We start from the raw sequence: 17,461 nt of genomic DNA, 5'->3' as shown, positions 1-17,461 counted from the left end.
TCGCTAAGACAGTTCTTGTGGAATTGGCAAAGTGATATTTGGAAGCCCATAGAGGGCTATGGTGAAAAAGGAAATATTCTCAGATGAAATCTGGAAAGAAGCTTTCTGAGAAACTGCTTAGTGTTCTGTTAATTCATCTCACAGAGTTACATCTGTATTTCGTGGATCTCTTTGATAGCCTTATTTCTGTGGAATCTGAGAACAGATATTTCGGATCCCTTTGAAGACTATAGGGCCAATGGAAATAGCCTCCAATAACAAAGAGAAAGAAGCTTTCTGAGAAACTGCTTAGTGTTCTGTTAATTCATCTCACAGAGTTACATCTGTATTTCGTAGATCTGTTTGATAGCCTTATTTCTGTGGAATCTGAGAACAGATATTTCGGATCCCTTTGAAGACTATAGGGCCAATGGAAACATCCTCTGATAACAAAGAGAAAGAAACTTTCTGAGAAACTTCTTTGTTTTCTGTGAAATCATCTCACTGAGTTACAGCTTTCCCCTCAAGAAGCCTTTAGCTAAGACAGTTCTTTTGGAATTGGCAAAGTGATATTTGGAAGCCCATAGAGGGCTATGGTGAAAAAGGAAATATCCTCAGATGAAATCTGGAAAGAAGCTTTCTGAGAACCTACTTAGTGTTCTGTTAATTCATCTCACAGAGTTACATCTGTATTTCATGGATCTCTTTGCTAGCCTTATTTCTGTGGAATCTGAGAACAGATATTTCGGATCCCTTTGAAGACTATAGGGCCAAAGGAAGTAACCTCCGAAAACAAACAGAAAGAAGCTTTCTGAGAAACTTCATTGTGTTCTGTGAAATCATCTCACAGAGTTACAGCTTTCCCCTCAAGAAGCCTTTCGCTAAGACAGTTCTTGTGGAATTGGCAAAGTGATATTTGGAAGCCCATAGAGGGCTATGGTGAAAAGGAAATATCCTCAGATGAAATCTGGAAAGAACCTTTCTGAGAAACTGCTCTGTGATGTGTGACTTCCACTCACAGAGTTACATCTGTATTTCGTGGATCTCTTTGCTAGCCTTATTTCTGTGGAATCTGAGAACAGATATTTCGGATCTCTTTGAAGACTATAGGGCCAAAGGAAATATCCTCCGAAAACAAAGAGAAAGAAGTTTTCTGAGAAACTTCTTTGTGTTCTTTGAAATCATCTCACAGAGTTACAGCTTTCCCCTCAACAAGCCTTTCGCTAGGACAGTTCTTGTGGAATTGGAAAAGTGATATTTGGAAGTCCAAAGAGGGCTATGGTGAATAAGGGGATATCCTTAGATGAAATCTGGAAAGAAGCTTTCTGAGAAACTGCTCTGTGATATGTGACTTCCACTCACAGAGTTACATATGTATTTCGTGGATGTCTTTGCTAGCCTTATTTCTGTGGAATCTGAGAACAGATATTTCGGATAATTTTGAAGACTATAGGGCCAAAGGAAATATCCTCCGATAACAAAGAGAAAGAAGCTTTCTGAGAAACTTCTTTGTTTTCTGTGAAATCATCTCACAGAGTTACAGCTTTCCCCTCAAGAAGCCTTTCGCTAATACAGTTCTTGTGGAATTGGCAAAGTGATATTTGGAAGACCATAGGGTGCTACGGTGAAAAAGGAAATATCCTCAGATGAAATCTGGAAAGAAGCTTTCTGAGAAACTGCTGAGTGTTCTGTTAATTCATCTCACAGAGTTACATCTGTATTTCGTGCATCTCTTTGCTAGCCTTATTTCTGTGGAATCTGAGAACAGATATTTCGGATCCCTTTGAAGACTGTAGGGCCAAAGGAAATATCCTCCGAAAACAAAGAGAAAGAAGCTTTCAGAGAAACATCTTTGTGTTCTGTGAAATCATCTCACAGAGTTACAGCTTTCCCTTCAAGAAGCTTTTCGTTAAGACAGTTCTTGTGGAATTGGCAAAGTGATATTTGGAAGCCCATAGAGGGCTAAGATGAAAAAGGAAATATCCTCAGATGAAATCTGGAAAGAAGCTTTCTCAGAAACTGCTCTGTGATGTGTGACTTCCACTCACCGAGTTACATCTGTATTTCGTGGATCTCTTTGCTAGCCTTATTTGTGTGGAATCTGAGAACAGATATTTCGAATCCCTTTGAAGACTATAGGGCCAAAGGAAATATCCTCCGATAACAAAGAGAAAGAAACTTTCTGAGAAACTTCTTTGTGTTCTGTAAAATCATCTCACAGAGTTACAGCTTTCCCCTCAAGAAGCCTTTCGCTAAGACAGTTCTTGTGGAATTGGGAAAGTGATATTTGGAAGACCATAGGGTGCTACGGTGAAAAAGGAAATATCCTCAGATGAAATCTGGAAAGAAGCTTTCTGAGAAACTTCTGAGTGTTCTGTTAATTCATCTCACAGAGTTACATCTGTATTTCATGGATCTCTTTGCTAGCCTTATTTCTGTGGAATCTGAGAACAGATATTTCGGATCCCTTTGAAGACTGTAGGGCCAAAGGAAATATCCTCCGATAACAAAGAGAAAGAAGCTTTCAGAGAAACTTCTTTTTGTTCTGTGAAATCATCTCACAAAGTTACAGCTTTCCCCTCAAGAAGCCTTTCGCTAAGACAGTTCTTGTGGAATTGGCAAAGTGATATTTGGAAGCCCATAGAGGGCTAAGGTGAAAAAGGAAATGTCCTCAGAAGAAATCTGTAAAGAAGCTTTCTGAGAAACTGCTCTGTGATGTGTGACTTCCACTCACCGAGTTACATCTGTATTTCGTGGATCTCTTTGCTAGCCTTATTTCTGTGGAATCTGAGAACAGATATTTCGGATCCCTTTGAAGAATATAGGGCCAAAGGAAATATCCTCCGATAACAAAGAGAAAGAAACTTTCTGAGAAACTTCTTTGTGTTCTGTGAAATCATCTCAGAGAGGTACAGCTTTCCCCTCAAGAAGCCTTTTGCTAAGACACTTCTTGTGGAATTGGCAAAGAGATATTTGGAAGCCCATAGTGGGCTATGGTGAAAAAGGAAATATCCTCAGATGAAATCTGGAAAGAAGCTTTCTGAGAAACTGCTTAGTGTTCTGTTAATTCATCTCACAGAGTTACATCTGTATTTCGTGGATCTCTTTGCTAGCCTTATTTCTGTGGAATCTGAGAACAGATATTTACGATCCCTTTGAAGACTACAGGGCCAAAGGAAATATCCTCCGATAACAAAGACAAAGAAGCTTTCTGAGAAACTTCTTTGTGTTCTCTAAAATCATCTCACAGAGTTACAGCTTTCCCCTCATAAGCCTATCGCTAAGACACTTCTTGTGAAATTTGCAAAGTGATATTTGGAAGCCCTTATAGGGCTATGGTGAAAAAGGAAATATCCTCACATGAAATCTGGAAAGAAGCTTTCTGAGAAACTGCTCTGTGATCTGTGACTTCCACTCACCGAGTTACATCTGTATTTCGTGGATCTCTTTGCTAGCCTTATTTCTGTGGAATCTGAGAACAGATATTTACGATTCCTTTGAAGACTACAGGGCCAAAGTAAATATCCTCAGATAACAAAGACAAAGAAGCTTTCTGAGAAACTTCTTTGTGTTCTCTGAAATCATCTCACAGAGTTACAGCTTTCCCCTCATAAGCCTTTCGCTAAGACAGTTCTTGTGAAATCTGCAAAGTGATATTTGGAAGCCCTTAGAGGGCTATGGTGAAAAAGGAAATATCCTCAGATGAAATCTGGAAAGAAGCTTTCTGAGAAACTGCTCTGTGATGTGTGACTTCCTCTCATAGAGTTACATCTGTATTTCGTGGATCTCTTTGCTAGCCTTATTTCTGTGGAATCTGAGAACAGATATTTCGGATCCCTTTGAAGACTATAGGGCCAAAGGAAATATCCTCCGATAACAAAGAGAAAGAAGTTTTCTGAGAAACTTCTTTGTGTTCTTTGAAATCATCTCACAGAGTTACAGCTTTCCCCTCAACAAGCCTTTCGCTAAGACAGTTCTTGTGGAATTGGAAAAGTGATATTTGGAAGTCCAAAGAGGGCTATGGTGAATAAGGGAATATCCTTAGATGAAATCTGGAAAGAAGCTTTCTGAGAAACTGCTCTGTGATATGTGACTTCCACTCACAGAGTTACATATGTATTTCGTGGATGTCTTTGCTAGCCTTATTTCTGTGGAATCTGAGAACAGATATTTCGGATAATTTTGAAGACTATAGGGCTAAAGGAAATATCCTCCGATAACAAAGAGAAAGAAGCTTTCTGAGAAACTTCTTTGTGTTCTGTGAAATCATCTCACAGAGTTACAGCTTTCCCCTCTAGAAGCCTTTCGCTAAGACAGTTCTTGTGGAATTGGCAAAGTGATATTTGGAAGACCATAGGTGCTACGGTGAAAAAGGAAATATCCTCAGATGAAATCTGGAAAGAAGCTTTCTGAGAAACTGCTGAGTGCTCTGTTAATTCATCTCACAGAGTTACATCTGTATTTCGTGGATCTCTTTGCTAGCCTTATTTCTGTGGAATCTGAGAACAGATATTTCGGATCCCTTTGAAGACTGTAGGGCCAAAGGAAATATCCTCCGAAAACAAAGAGAAAGAAGCTTTCAGAGAAACTTCTTTGTGTTCTGTGAAATCATCTCACAGAGTTACAGCTTTCCCTTCAAGAAGCTATTCGCTAAGACAGTTCTTGTGGAATTGGCAAAGTGATATTTGGAAGCCCATAGAGGGCTAAGGTGAAAAAGGAAATATCCTCAGATGAAATCTGGAAAGAAGCTTTCTGAGAAACTGCTCTGTGATGTGTGACTTCCACTCACCGAGTTACATCTGTATTTCGTGGATCTCTTTGCTAGCCTTTTTTCTGTGGAATCTGAGAACAGATATTTCGGATCCCTTTGAAGACTATAGGGCCAAAGGAAATATCCTCCGATAACAAAGCGAAAGAAATTTTCTGAGAAACTTCTTTGTGTTCTGTAAAATCATTTCACAGAGTTACAGCTTTCCCCTCAAGAAGCCTTTCGCTAAGACAGTTCTTGTGGTATTGGCAAAGTGATATTTGGAAGGCCATAGGGTGCTACGGTGAAAAAGGAAATATCCTCAGATGAAATCTGGAAAGAAGGTTTCTGAGAAACTGCTGAGTGTTCTGTTAATTCATTTCACAGAGTTACATCTATATTTCATGGATCTCTTTGCTAGCCTTATTTCTGTGGAATCTGAGAACAGATATTTCGGATCCCTTTGAAGAGTGTAGGGCCAAAGGAAATATACTCCGATAACAAAGAGAAAGAAGCTTTCAGAGAAACTTCTTTTTGTTCTGTGAAATCATCTCACAGAGTTACAGCTTTCCCCTCAAGAAGCCTTTCGCTAAGACAGTTCTTGTGGAATTGGCAAAGTGATATTTGGAAGCCCCTAGAGGGCTAAGGTGAAAAAGGAAATGTCCTCAGAAGAAATCTGGAAAGAAGCTTTCTGAGAAACTGCTCTGTGATGTGTGACTTCCACTCACCGAGTTACATCTGTATTTCTTGGATCTCTTTGCTAGCCTTATTTCTGTGGAATCTGAGAACAGATATTTCGGATCCCTTTCAAGACTATAGGGCCAAAGGAAATATCCTCCGATAACAAAGAGAAAGAAACTTTCTGAGAAACTTCTTTGTGTTCTGTGAAATCATCTCACAGAGGTACAGCTTTCCCCTCAAGAAGCCTTTTGCTAAGACACTTCTTGTGGAATTGGCAAAGAGATATTTGGAAGCCCATAGAGGGCTATGGTGAAAAAGGAAATATCCTCAGATGAAATCTGGAAAGAAGCTTTCTGAGAAACTGCTTAGTGTTCTGTTAATTCATCTCAAAGAGTTATATCTGTATTTCGTGGATCTCTTTGCTAGCCTTATTTCTGTGGAATCTGAGAACAGATATTTACGATTCCTTTGAAGACTACAGGGCCAAAGGAAATAGCCTCCGATAACAAAGACAAAGAAGCTTTCTGAGAAACTTCTTTGTGTTCTATGAAATCATCCCACAGAGTTACAGCTTTCCCCTCAAGAAGCCTTTCGCTAAGACAGTTCTTGTGGAATTGGCAAAGTGATATTTGGAAGCCCATAGAGGGCTATGGTGAAAAGGAAATATCCTCAGATGAAATCTGGAAAGAACCTTTCTGAGAAACTGCTCTGTGATGTGTGACTTCCACACAGAGAGTTACATCTGTATTTGGTGGATCTCTTTGCTAGCCTTATTTCTGTGGAATCTGAGAACAAATATTTCGGATAATTTTGAAGACTATAGGGACAAAGGAAATATCCTCCGATAACAAAGAGAAAGAAGCTTTCTGAGAAACTTCTTTGTGTTCTGTGAAATCATCTCACAGAGTTACAGCTTTCCCCTCAAGAAGCCTTTCGCTAAGACAGATCTTGTGGAATTGGCAAAGTGATATTTGGAAGACCATAGGGTGCTACGGTGAAAAAGGAAATATCCTCAGATGAAATCTGGAAAGAAGCTTTCTGAGAAACTGCTGAGTGTTCTGTTAATTCATCTCGCAGAGTTACATCTGTATTTCGTGCATCTCTTTGCTAGCCTTATTTCTGTGGAATCTGAGAAAAGATATTTCGGATCCCTTTGAAGACTATAGGGCCAAAGGAAATATCCTCCGATAACAAAGACAAAGAAGCTCTCTGAGAAACTTCTTTGTGTTCTGTGAAATCATCTCACAGAGTTACAGCTTTCCCCTCAAGAAGCCTTTCGCTAAGACAGTTCTTCTGAAATTTGCAAAGTGATATTTGGAAGCCCTTAGAGGGCTATGGTGAAAAAGGAAATATCCTCAGATGAAATCTGGAAAGAAGCTTTCTGAGAAACTGCTCTGTGATGTGTGACTTCCACTTACCGAGTTACATCTGTATTTCGTGGATCTCTTTGCTAGCCTTATTTCTGTGGAATCTGAGAACAGATATTTCGGATCCCTTTGAAGAGTATAGGGCCAAAGGAAATATCCTCCGATAACAAAGAGAAAGAAACTTTCTGAGAAACTTCTTTGTGTTCTGTGAAATCATCTCACAGATGTACAGCTTTCCCCTCAAGAAGCCTTTCGCTAAGACAGTTCTTGTGGAATTGGAAAAGTGATATTTGGAAGCCCATAGGGGGCTATGGTGAAAAGGGAAATATCCTCAGATGAAATCTGGAAAGAAGCTTTCTGAGAAACTGCTTAGTGTTCTCTTAATTCTTCTCACAGAGTTACATCTGTATTTCGTGGATCTCTTTGCTAGCCTTATTTCTGTGGAATCTGAGAACAGATATTTACGATCCCTTTGAAGACTAAAGGGCCAAAGGAAATATCCTCAGATAACAAAGACAAAGAAGCTTTTTGAAAAACTTCTTTGTGTTCTCTGAAATCATCTCACAGAGTTACAGCTTTCCCCTCAAGAAGCCTTTCGCTAAGACAGTTCTTGTGGAATTGGCAAAGTGATATTTGGAAGCCCATAGAGGGCTTTGGTGAAAAAGGAAATATCCTCAGATGAAATCTGGAAAGAAGCATTCTGAGAAACTGCTGAGTGTTGTGTTAATTCATCTCACAGAGTTACTTCTGTATTCCGTATATCTCTTTGCTATCCTTATTTCTGTGGAATCTGAGAACAGATATTTCGGATCCCTTTGAAGACTATAGGGCCAAAGGAAATATCCTCCGATAACAAAGACAAAGAAGCTTTCTGAGAAACTTCTTTGTGTTCTGTGAAATCATCTCACAGAGTTACAGCTTTCCCCTCAAGAAGCCTTTCGCTAAGACAGTTCTTGTGAAATTTGCAAAGTGATATTTGGAAGCCCTTAGAGGGCTATGGTGAAAAAGGAAATATCCTCAGATGAAATCTGGAAAGAAGCTTTCTGAGAAACTGCTCTGTGATGTGTGACTTCCACTCACCGAGTTACATCTGTATTTCGTGGATCTCTTTGCTAGCCTTATTTCTGTGGAATCTGAGAACAGATATTTCGGATCCCTTTGAAGACTATAGGGCCAAAGCAAATATCCTCCGATAACAAAGAGAAAGAAACTTTCTGAGAAACTTCTTTGTGTTCTGTGAAATCATCTCACAGAGGTACAGCTTTCCCCTCAAGAAGCCTTTCGCTAAGACAGTTCTTGTGGAATTGGAAAAGTGATATTTGGAAGCCCATAGGGGGCTATGGTGAAAAAGGAAATATCCTCAGATGAAATCTGGAAAGAAGCTTTCTGAGAAACTGCTCTGTGATGTGTGACTTCCACTCACAGAGTTACATCTGTATTTCGTGGATCTCTTTGCTAGCCTTATTTCTATGGAATCTGAGAACAGATATTTCGGATCCCTTTGAAGACTATAGGGCCAAAGGAAATATCCTCCGATAACAAAGAGAAAGAAGTTTTCTGAGAAACTTCTTTGTGTTCTTTGAAATCATCTCACAGAGTTACAGCTTTCCCCTCAAGAAGCCTTTCGCTAAGACAGTTCTTGTGGAATAGGCAAACTTATATTTGGAAGTCCATAGAGGGCTATGGTGAATAAGGGAATATCCTCAGATGAAATCTGGAAAGAAGCTTTCTGAGAAACTGCTGAGTGTTCTGTTAATTCATCTCACAGAGTTACATCTGTATTTCGTGGATCTCTTTGCTAGCCTTATATCTGTGGAATCTGAGAACAGATATTTCGGATCCATTTGAACACTGTCGGGCCAAAGGAAATATCCTCCGATAACAAAGAGAAAGAAGCTTTCAGAGAAACTTCTTTGTGTTCTGTGAAATCATCTCACAGAGTTACAGCTTTCCCCTCAAGAAGCCTTTCGCTAAGACAGTTCTTTTGGAATTGGCAAAGTGATATTTGGAAACCCATAGAGGGCTAAGGTGAAAAAGGAAATATCCTGAGATGAAATCTGGAAAGAAGCTTTCTGAGAAACTGCTTAGTGTTCTGTTAATTCATCTCACGGAGTTGCATCTGTAGTTCGTGGATCTCTTTGCTAGCCTTATTTCTGTGGAATCTGAGAACAGATATTACGGATCCATTTGAAGACTATAGGGCCAAAGGAAATATCCTCCGATAACAAAGAGAAAGAAGCTTTATGAGAAACTTCTTTGTGTTCTATGAAATCATCTCACAGAGTTACAGCTTTCCCCTCAAGAAGCCTTTCCCTAAGACAGTTCTTGTGGAATTGCCAAAGTGATATTTGGAAGCCCATAGAGGGCTAAGGTGAAAAATGAAATATCCTCAGATGAAATCTGGAAAGAAGCTTTCTGAGAAACTGCTCTGTGATGTGTGACTTCCACTCACCGAGTTACATCTGTATTTCGTGGATCTCTTTGCTAGCCTTATTTCTGTTGAATCTGAGAACAGATATTTCGGATCCTTTTGAAGACTATAGGGCCAAAGGAAATATCCTCCGATAACAAAGAGAAAGAAACTTTCTGAGAAACTTCTTTGTGTTCTGTTAAATCATCTCACAGAGTTACAGCTTTCCCCTAAGGAAGGCTTTCGCTAAGACAGTTCTTGTGGAATTGGCAAAGTGATATTTGGAAGCCCATAGAGGGCTATGGTGAAAAAGGAAATATCCTCAGATGAAATCTGGAAAGAAGCTTTCTGAGAAACAGCTTAGTGTTCTGTTAATTCATCTCACAGAGTTACATCTGTATTTCGTGTATCTCTTTGCTAGCCTTATTTCTGTGGAATCTGAGAACAGATATTTACGATCCCTTTGAAGACTACAGGGCCAAAGGAAATATCGTCCGATAACTAAGACAAAGAAGCTTTCTGAGAAACTTCTTTGTGTTCTCTGAAATCATCTCACAGAGTTACAGCTTTCCCCTCAAGAAGCATTTCGCTAAGACAGTTCTTGTGAAATTTGCAAAGTGATATTTGGAAGCCCTTAGAGGGATATGGTGAAAAAGGAAATATCCTCAGATGAAATCTGGAAAGAAGCTTTCTGAGAAACTGCTGAGTGTTCTGTTAATTCATCTCACAGAGTTACATCTGTATTTCGTGGATCTCTTTGCTAGCCTTATTTCTGTGGAATCTGAGAACAGATATTTCGGATCCCTTTGAAGTCTGTCGGGCCAAAGGAAATATCCTCCGATAACAAAGAGAAAGAAGCTTTCAGAGAAACTTCTTTGTGTTCTGTGAAATCATCTCACAGAGTTACAGCTTTCCCCTCAAGAAGCCTTTCGCTAAGACAGTTCTTTTGGAATTGTCAAAGAGATATTTGGAAGCCCATAGAGGGCTAAGGTGAAAAAGGAAATATCCTGAGATAAAATCTGGAAAGAAGCTTTCTGAGAAACTGCTCTGTGATGTCTGACTTCCACTCACCGAGTTACATCTGTATTTCGTGGGTCCCTTTGCTAGCCTTATTTCTGTGGAATCTGAGAACAGATATTTCGGATCACTTTGAACACTATAGGGCCAAAGGAAATATCCTCCGATAACAAAGAGAAAGAAAATTTCTGAGAAACTTCTTTGTGTTCTGTGAAATCATCTCACAGAGGTACAGCTTTCCCCTCAAGAAGCCTTTCGCTAAGACAGTTCTTGTGGAATTGGCAAAGTGATATTTGGAAGCCCATAGAGGACTATGGTGAAAAATGAAATATCCTCAGATGAAATCTGGAAAGAAGCTTTCTGAGAAACTGCTTAGTGTTCTCTTAATTCATCTCACAGAGTTACATCTGTATTTCGTGGATCTCTTTGCTAGCCTTATTTCTGTGGTATCTGAGAACAGATATTTACGATCCCTTTGAAGACTACAGGGCCAAAGGAAATATCCTCCGATATCAAAGACAAAGAAGCTTTCTGAGAAACTTCTTTGTGTTCTCTGAAATCATCTCACAGAGTTACAGCTTTCCCCTCAAGAAGCCTTTCGCTAAGACAGTTCTTGTGAATTTTGCAAAGTGATATTTGGAAGCCCTTAGAGGGCTATGGTGAAAAAGGAAATATCCTCACATGAAATCTGGAAAGAAGATTTCTGAGAAACTGCTCTGTGATGTGTGACTTCCACTCACAGAGTTACATCTGTATTTCGTGGATCTCTTTGCCAACCTTTTTTCTGTGGAATCTGAGAACAGATATTTCGGATCCCTTTGAAGACTGTAGGGCCAAAGGAAATATCCTCCGATAACAACGAGAAAGAAGCTTTCAGAGAAACTTCTTTGTGTTCTGTGAAATCATCTCACAGAGGTACAGCTTTCCCCTCAAGAAGCCTTTCGCTAAGACAGTTCTTGTGGAATTGGCAAAGTGATATTTGGAAGCCCATAGAGCGCTAAGGTGAAAAAGGAAATATCATCAGATGAAATCTGGAAAGAAACTTTCTGGGAAACTGCTCTGTGATGTGTGACTTCCGTTCACAGAGTTACATCTGTATTTCGTGGATCTCTTTGCTAGCCTTATTTCTGTGGAATCTGAGAACACATATTTCGGATCCCTTTGAAGACTATAGGGCCAAAGGAAATATCCTCCGATAACAAAGAGAAAGAAGCTTTCTGAGAAACTTCTTTGTGTTCTGTGAAATCATCTCACTGAGTTACAGCTTTCCCCTCAAGAAGCCTTTCGCTAAGACACTTCTTGTGGAATTGGCAAAGTGATATTTGGAAGCCCATAGAGGGCTATGGTGAAAAAGGAAATATCCTCAGATGAAATCTGGAAAGAAGCTTTCTGAGAAACTGCTCTGTGATGTGTGACTTCCACTCACAGAGTTACATCTGTATTTCGTGGATCTCTTGGCTAGCCTTATTTCTGTGGAATCTGAGAACAGATATTTCGGATCCCTGTGAAGACTATAGGTCCAAAGGAAATATCCTCCGATAACAAAGAGAAAGAAGTTCCCTGAGAAACTTCTTTGTGTTCTTTGAAATCATCTCACAGAGTTACAGCTTTCCCCTCAAGAAGCCTCTCGCTAAGACAGTTCTTGTGGAATTGGCAAACTGATATTTGGAAGCCCTTAGGGATATGGTGAAAACGGAAATATCCTCAGATGAAATCTGGAAAGAAAGTTTCTGAGAAACTGCTCTGTGATATGTGACTTCCACTCACAGAGTTACATCTGTATTTCGTGGATCTCTTTGCTAGCCTTATTTCTGTGGAATCTGAGAACAGATATTTCGGATCCCTTTGAAGACTATAGGGCCAATGGAAATATCCTCCGATAACAAAGAGAAAGAAGCTTTCACAGAAACTTCTTTGTGTTCTGTGAAATCATCTCACAGAGTTACAGCTTTCCCCTCAAGAAGCCTGTCGCTAAGACAGTTCTTGTGGAATTGGCAAAGTGATATTTGGAAGCCCATAGAGGGCTATGGTGAAAAAGGAAATATCCTCAGATGAAATCTGGAAAGAAAGTTTCTGAGAAACTGCTCTGTGATATGTGACTTCCACTCACAGAGTTACATCTGTATTTCGTGGATCTCTTTGCTAGCCGTATTTCTGTGGAATCTGAGAACAGATATTTCGGATCCCTTTGAAGACTATAGGGCCAATGGAAATATCCTTCGATAACAAAGAGAAAGAAGCTTTCTGAGAAACTTCTTTGTGTTCTGTGAAATCATCTCACAGAGTTACAGCTTTCCCCTCAAGAAGCCTTTCGCTAAGACAGTAATTTTGGAATTGGCAAAGTGATATTTGGAAGCCCATAGAGGGCTATGCTGAAAAAGGAAATATCCTCACATGAAATCTGGAAAGAAGCTTTCTGCGGAAATGCTTAGTGTTCTGTTAATTCATCTCACAGAGTTACATCTGTATTTCGTGGATCTCTTTGCTAGCCTTATTTCTGTGGAATCTGAGAACAGATATTTCGGATCCCTTTGAAGGCTATAGGGCCAATGGAAATATCCTCAGATAACAAAGAGAAAGAAGCTTTCTGAGAAACTGCTTAGTGTTCTCTTAATTCATCTCATAGAATTACATCTGTATTTCGTGGATCTCTTTGATAGCCTTATTTCTGTGGAATCTGAGAACAGATATTTCGGATCCCTTTGAAGACTATAGGGCCAATGGAAATATCCTCCGATACCAAAGAGAAAGAAGCTTTCTGAGGAACTTCTTTGTGTTCTGTGAAATCATCTCACAGAGTTACAGCTTTCCCCTCAAGAAGCCTTTCGCTAAGACAGTTCTTGTGGAATTGGCAAAGTGATATTTGGAAGCCCATATAGGGCTACGGTGAAAAAGGAAATATCCTCAGATGAAATCTGGAAAGAAGATTTCTGAGAAACTGCTCTGTGACATGTGACTTCCACTCACAGAGTTACATCAGTATTTCGTGGATCTCTTTGCTAGCCTTATTTCTGTGGAATCTGAGAACAGATATTTCGGATCCCTTTGAAGACTATAGGGCCAAAGGAAATATCCTCCGATAACAAAGAGAAAGAAACTTTCTGAGAAACTTCTTTGTGTTCTGTGAAATCATCTCACAGAGTTACAGCTTTCCCCTCAAGACGCCTTTCGCTAAGACTGTTTTTGTGGAATTGGCAAAGTGATATTTTGAAGCCCATAGAGGGCTATGGTGAAAAAGGAAATATCCTAAGATGAAATCTGGAAAGAAGCTTTCTGAGAAACTGCTTAGTGTTCTGTTAATTCATCTCACAGAGTTACATCTGTATTTCATGGATCTCTTTGCCAGCCTTATTTCTGTGGAATCTGAGAACAGATATTTCGGATCCCTTTGCAGACTATAGGGCCAAAGGAAATATCCTCCGATAACAAAGAGAAAGAAGCTTTCTGAGAAACTTCTTTGTGTTCTCTCAAATCATCTCACAGAGTTAACAGCTTTCCCCTCAAGAAGCCTTTCGCTAAGACACTTCTTGTGGAATTGGGAAAGTGATATTTGGAAGCCCATAGAGGGCTATGCTGAAAAAGGAAATATCCTCTCATGAAATCTGGAAAGAAGCTTTCTGAGGAAATGCTTAGAGTTCTGTTAATTCATCTCACAGAGTTACATCTGTATTTCGTGGATCTCTTTGCTAGCCTTATTTCTGTGGAATCTGAGAACAGATATTTCGGATCCCTTGAAGACTATAGGGCGAAAGGAAATGTCCTCCGATAACAAAGAGAAAGAAGCTTTCTGAGAAACTTCTTTGTGTTCTGTGAAATCAGCTCACAGAGTTACAGCTTTCCCCTCAAGAAGCCTTTCGCTAAGACAGTTCTTGTTCATTTGGGAAAGTGATATTTGGAAGCCCATAGAGGGCTATGGTGAAAAAGGAAATATCCTCAGATGAAATCTGGAAAGAAGCTTTCTGAGAAACTGCTCTGTGATATGTGACTTCCACTCACAGAGTTACATCTGTATTTCGTGGATCTCTTTGCTAGCCGTATTTCTGTGGAATCTGAGAACAGATAGTTCGGATCCCTTTGAAGACTATAGGGCCAATGGAAATATCCTCCGATAACAAAGAGAAAGAAGCTTTCTGAGAAACTTCTTTGTGTTCTGTGAAATCATCTCACAGAGTTACAGCTTTCCCCTCAAGAAGCCTTTCGCTAAGACAGTTCTTGTGGAATTGGCAAAGTGATATTTGGAAGCCCATAGAGGGCTATGCTGAAAAAGGAAATATCCTCACATGAAATCTGGAAAGAAGCTTTCTGAGGAAATGCTTAGTGTTCTGTTAATTCATCTCACAGAGTTACATCTGTATTTCGTGGATCTCTTTGCTAGCCTTATTTCTGTGGAATCTGAGAACAGATATTTCGGATCCCTTTGAAGACTATAGGGCCAAAGGAAATGTCCTCCGATAACAAAGAGAAAGAAGCTTTCTGAGAAACTTCTTTGTGTTCTGTGAAATCAGGTCACAGAGTTACAGCTTTCCCCTCAAGAAGCCTTTCGCTAAGACACTTCTTGTTCAATTGGGAAAGTGATATTTGGAAGCCCATAGAGGGCTATGGTGAAAAAGGAAATATCCTCAGATGAAATCTGGAAAGAAGCTTTCTGAGAAACTGCTCTGTGATATGTGACTTCCACTCACAGAGTTACATCTGTATTTCGTGGATCTCTTTGCTAGCAGTATTTCTGTGGAATCTGAGAACAGATATTTCGGATCCCTTTGAAGACTATAGGGCCAATGGAAATATCCTCCGATAACAAAGAGAAAGAAGCTTTCTGAGAAACTTCTTTGTGTTCTGTGAAATCATCTCACAGAGTTACAGCTTTCCCCTCAACAAGCCTTTCACTAAGACAGTTCTTGTGGAATTGGCATACTGATATTTGGAAGCCCATAGAGGGCTATGGTGAAAAAGGAAATATCCTCGGATGAAATCTGGAAAGAAGTTTTCTGAGAACCTACTTAGTGTTCTGTTAATTCATCTCACAGGGTTACATCTGTATTTCATGGATCTCTTTGCTAGCCTTATTTCTGTGGAATCTGAGAACAGATATTTCAGATCCCTTTGAAGACTATAAGGCCAAAGGAAATATCCTCCTTTAACAAAGAGAAAGAAGCTTTCTGAGAATCTTCTTTGTGGTCTCTGAAATCATTTCACAGAGTTACAGCTTTCCCCTCAAGAAGCCTTTCGCTAAGACAGTTCTTGTGTAATTGGCAATGTGTTATTTGTAAGCCCATAGAGTGCTATGGTGAAAAAGGAAATATCCTCAGATGAAATCTGGAAAGAAGCTTTCTGAGTAACTGCTTAGTGTTCTGTTAATTCATCTCATAGAGTTACATCTGTATTTCGTTGATCTCTTTGCTAGCCTTATTTCCGTGGATTCTGAGAATAGATATTTCTGATCCCTTTGAAGACTATAGGGCGAAAGGAAATATCCTCCGATAACAAAAAGAAAGAAGCTTTCTGAGAAACTTCTTTGTGTTCTGTGAAATCATCTCACAGAGTTACAGCTTTCCCCTCAAGAAGCCTTTCGGTATGACAGTTCTTGTGGAATTGGCAAAGTGATATTTGGAAGCCCCTGGAGGGCTATGGTGAAAAAGGAAATATTCTCAGATGAAATCTGGAAAGAAGTTTTCTGAGAAACTGCTTAGTGTTCTGTTAATTCATGTCACAGAGTTACATCTGTATTTCGTGGATGTCTTTGCTAACCTTATTTCTGTGGAATCTGAGAACAGATATTTCGGATCCCTTTGAAGACTATAGGGACAAAGGAAATATCCTCCGATAACAAAGAGAAAGAAGCTTTCTGAGAATATTCTTTGTGTTCCGTGAAATCATCTCACAGAGTTACAGCTTTCTCCTCAAGAAGCCTTTCGCTAGGACAGTTCTTGTGCAATTGGCATAGTGATATTTGGAAGCCCATAGAGGACTATGGTGAAAAAGGAAATATCCTCAGATGAAATCTGGAAAGAAGCTTTCTTAGAAACTGCTCTGTGATATGTGACTTCCACTCACAGAGTTACATCTGTATTTCGTGGATCTCTTTGCTAGCCTTATTTCTGTGGAATCTGAGAACAGATATTTCGGATCCCTTTGAAGGCTATAGGGCCAATGGAAATATCCTCAGATAACAAAGAGAAAGAAGCTTTCTGAGAAACTGCTTATTGTTCTCTTAATTCATCTCATGGAATTACATCTGTATTTCGTGGATCTCTTTGATGGCCTTATTTCTGTGGAATCTGAGAACAGATATTTCGGATCCCTTTGAAGACTATAGGGCCAATGGAAATATCCTCCGATACCAAAGAGAAAGAAGCTTTCTGAGGAACTTCTTTGTGTTCTGTGAAATCATCTCACAGAGTTACAGCTTTCCCCTCAAGAAGCCTTTCGCTAAGACAGTTCTTGTGGAATTGGCAAAGTGATATTTGGAAGCCCATATAGGGATACGGTGAAAAAGGAAATATCCTCAGATGAAATCTGGAAAGAAGATTTCTGAGAAACTGCTCTGTGATATGTGACTTCCACTCACAGAGTTACATCTGTATTTCGTAGATCTCTTTGCTAGCCTTATTTCTGTGTAATCTGAGAACAGATATTTCGGATCCCTTTGAAGCCTATAGGGCCAAAGGAAATATCCTCCGATAACAAAGAGAAAGAAGCTTTCTGAGAAACTTCTTTGTGTTCTGTGAAATCATCTCACAAAGTTAACAGCTTTCACCTCCAGAAGCCTTTCGCTAAGACAGTTCTTGTGGAATTGGCAAAGTGATATTTGGAAGCCCATAGAGGGCTATGCTGAAAAAGGAAATATCCTCAGATGAAATGTGAAAAGAAGCTTTCTGAGAAAATGCTTAGTGTTCTGTTAATTCATCTCACAGATTTACATCTGTATTTCGTGGATCTCTTTGCTAGCCTTATTTCTGTGGAATCTGAGAACTGATATTTCGGATCCCTTTGAAGACTACAGGGCCAAAGGAAGTACCTTCCGAAAACAAAGAGAAAGAAGCTTTCTGAGAAACTTCTTTGTGTTCTGTGAAATCATCTCACAGAGTTACAGCTTTCCCCTCAAGAAGCCTTTCGCTAAGACAGTTCTTGTGGAATTGGCAAAGTGATATTTGGAAGCCCATATAGGGCTACGGTGAAAAAGGAAATATCCTCAGATGAAATCTGGAAAGAAGATTTCTGAGAAACTGCTCTGTGATATGTGACTTCCACTCACAGAGT

Source organism: Macaca fascicularis, chromosome 7 (assembly GCF_037993035.2).
Source record: "Macaca fascicularis isolate 582-1 chromosome 7, T2T-MFA8v1.1".
NCBI lineage: Eukaryota > Metazoa > Chordata > Mammalia > Primates > Cercopithecidae > Macaca > Macaca fascicularis.
The sequence above is the reverse complement of the archived record's forward strand: the minus strand, read 5'-3'. Positions refer to the sequence as shown.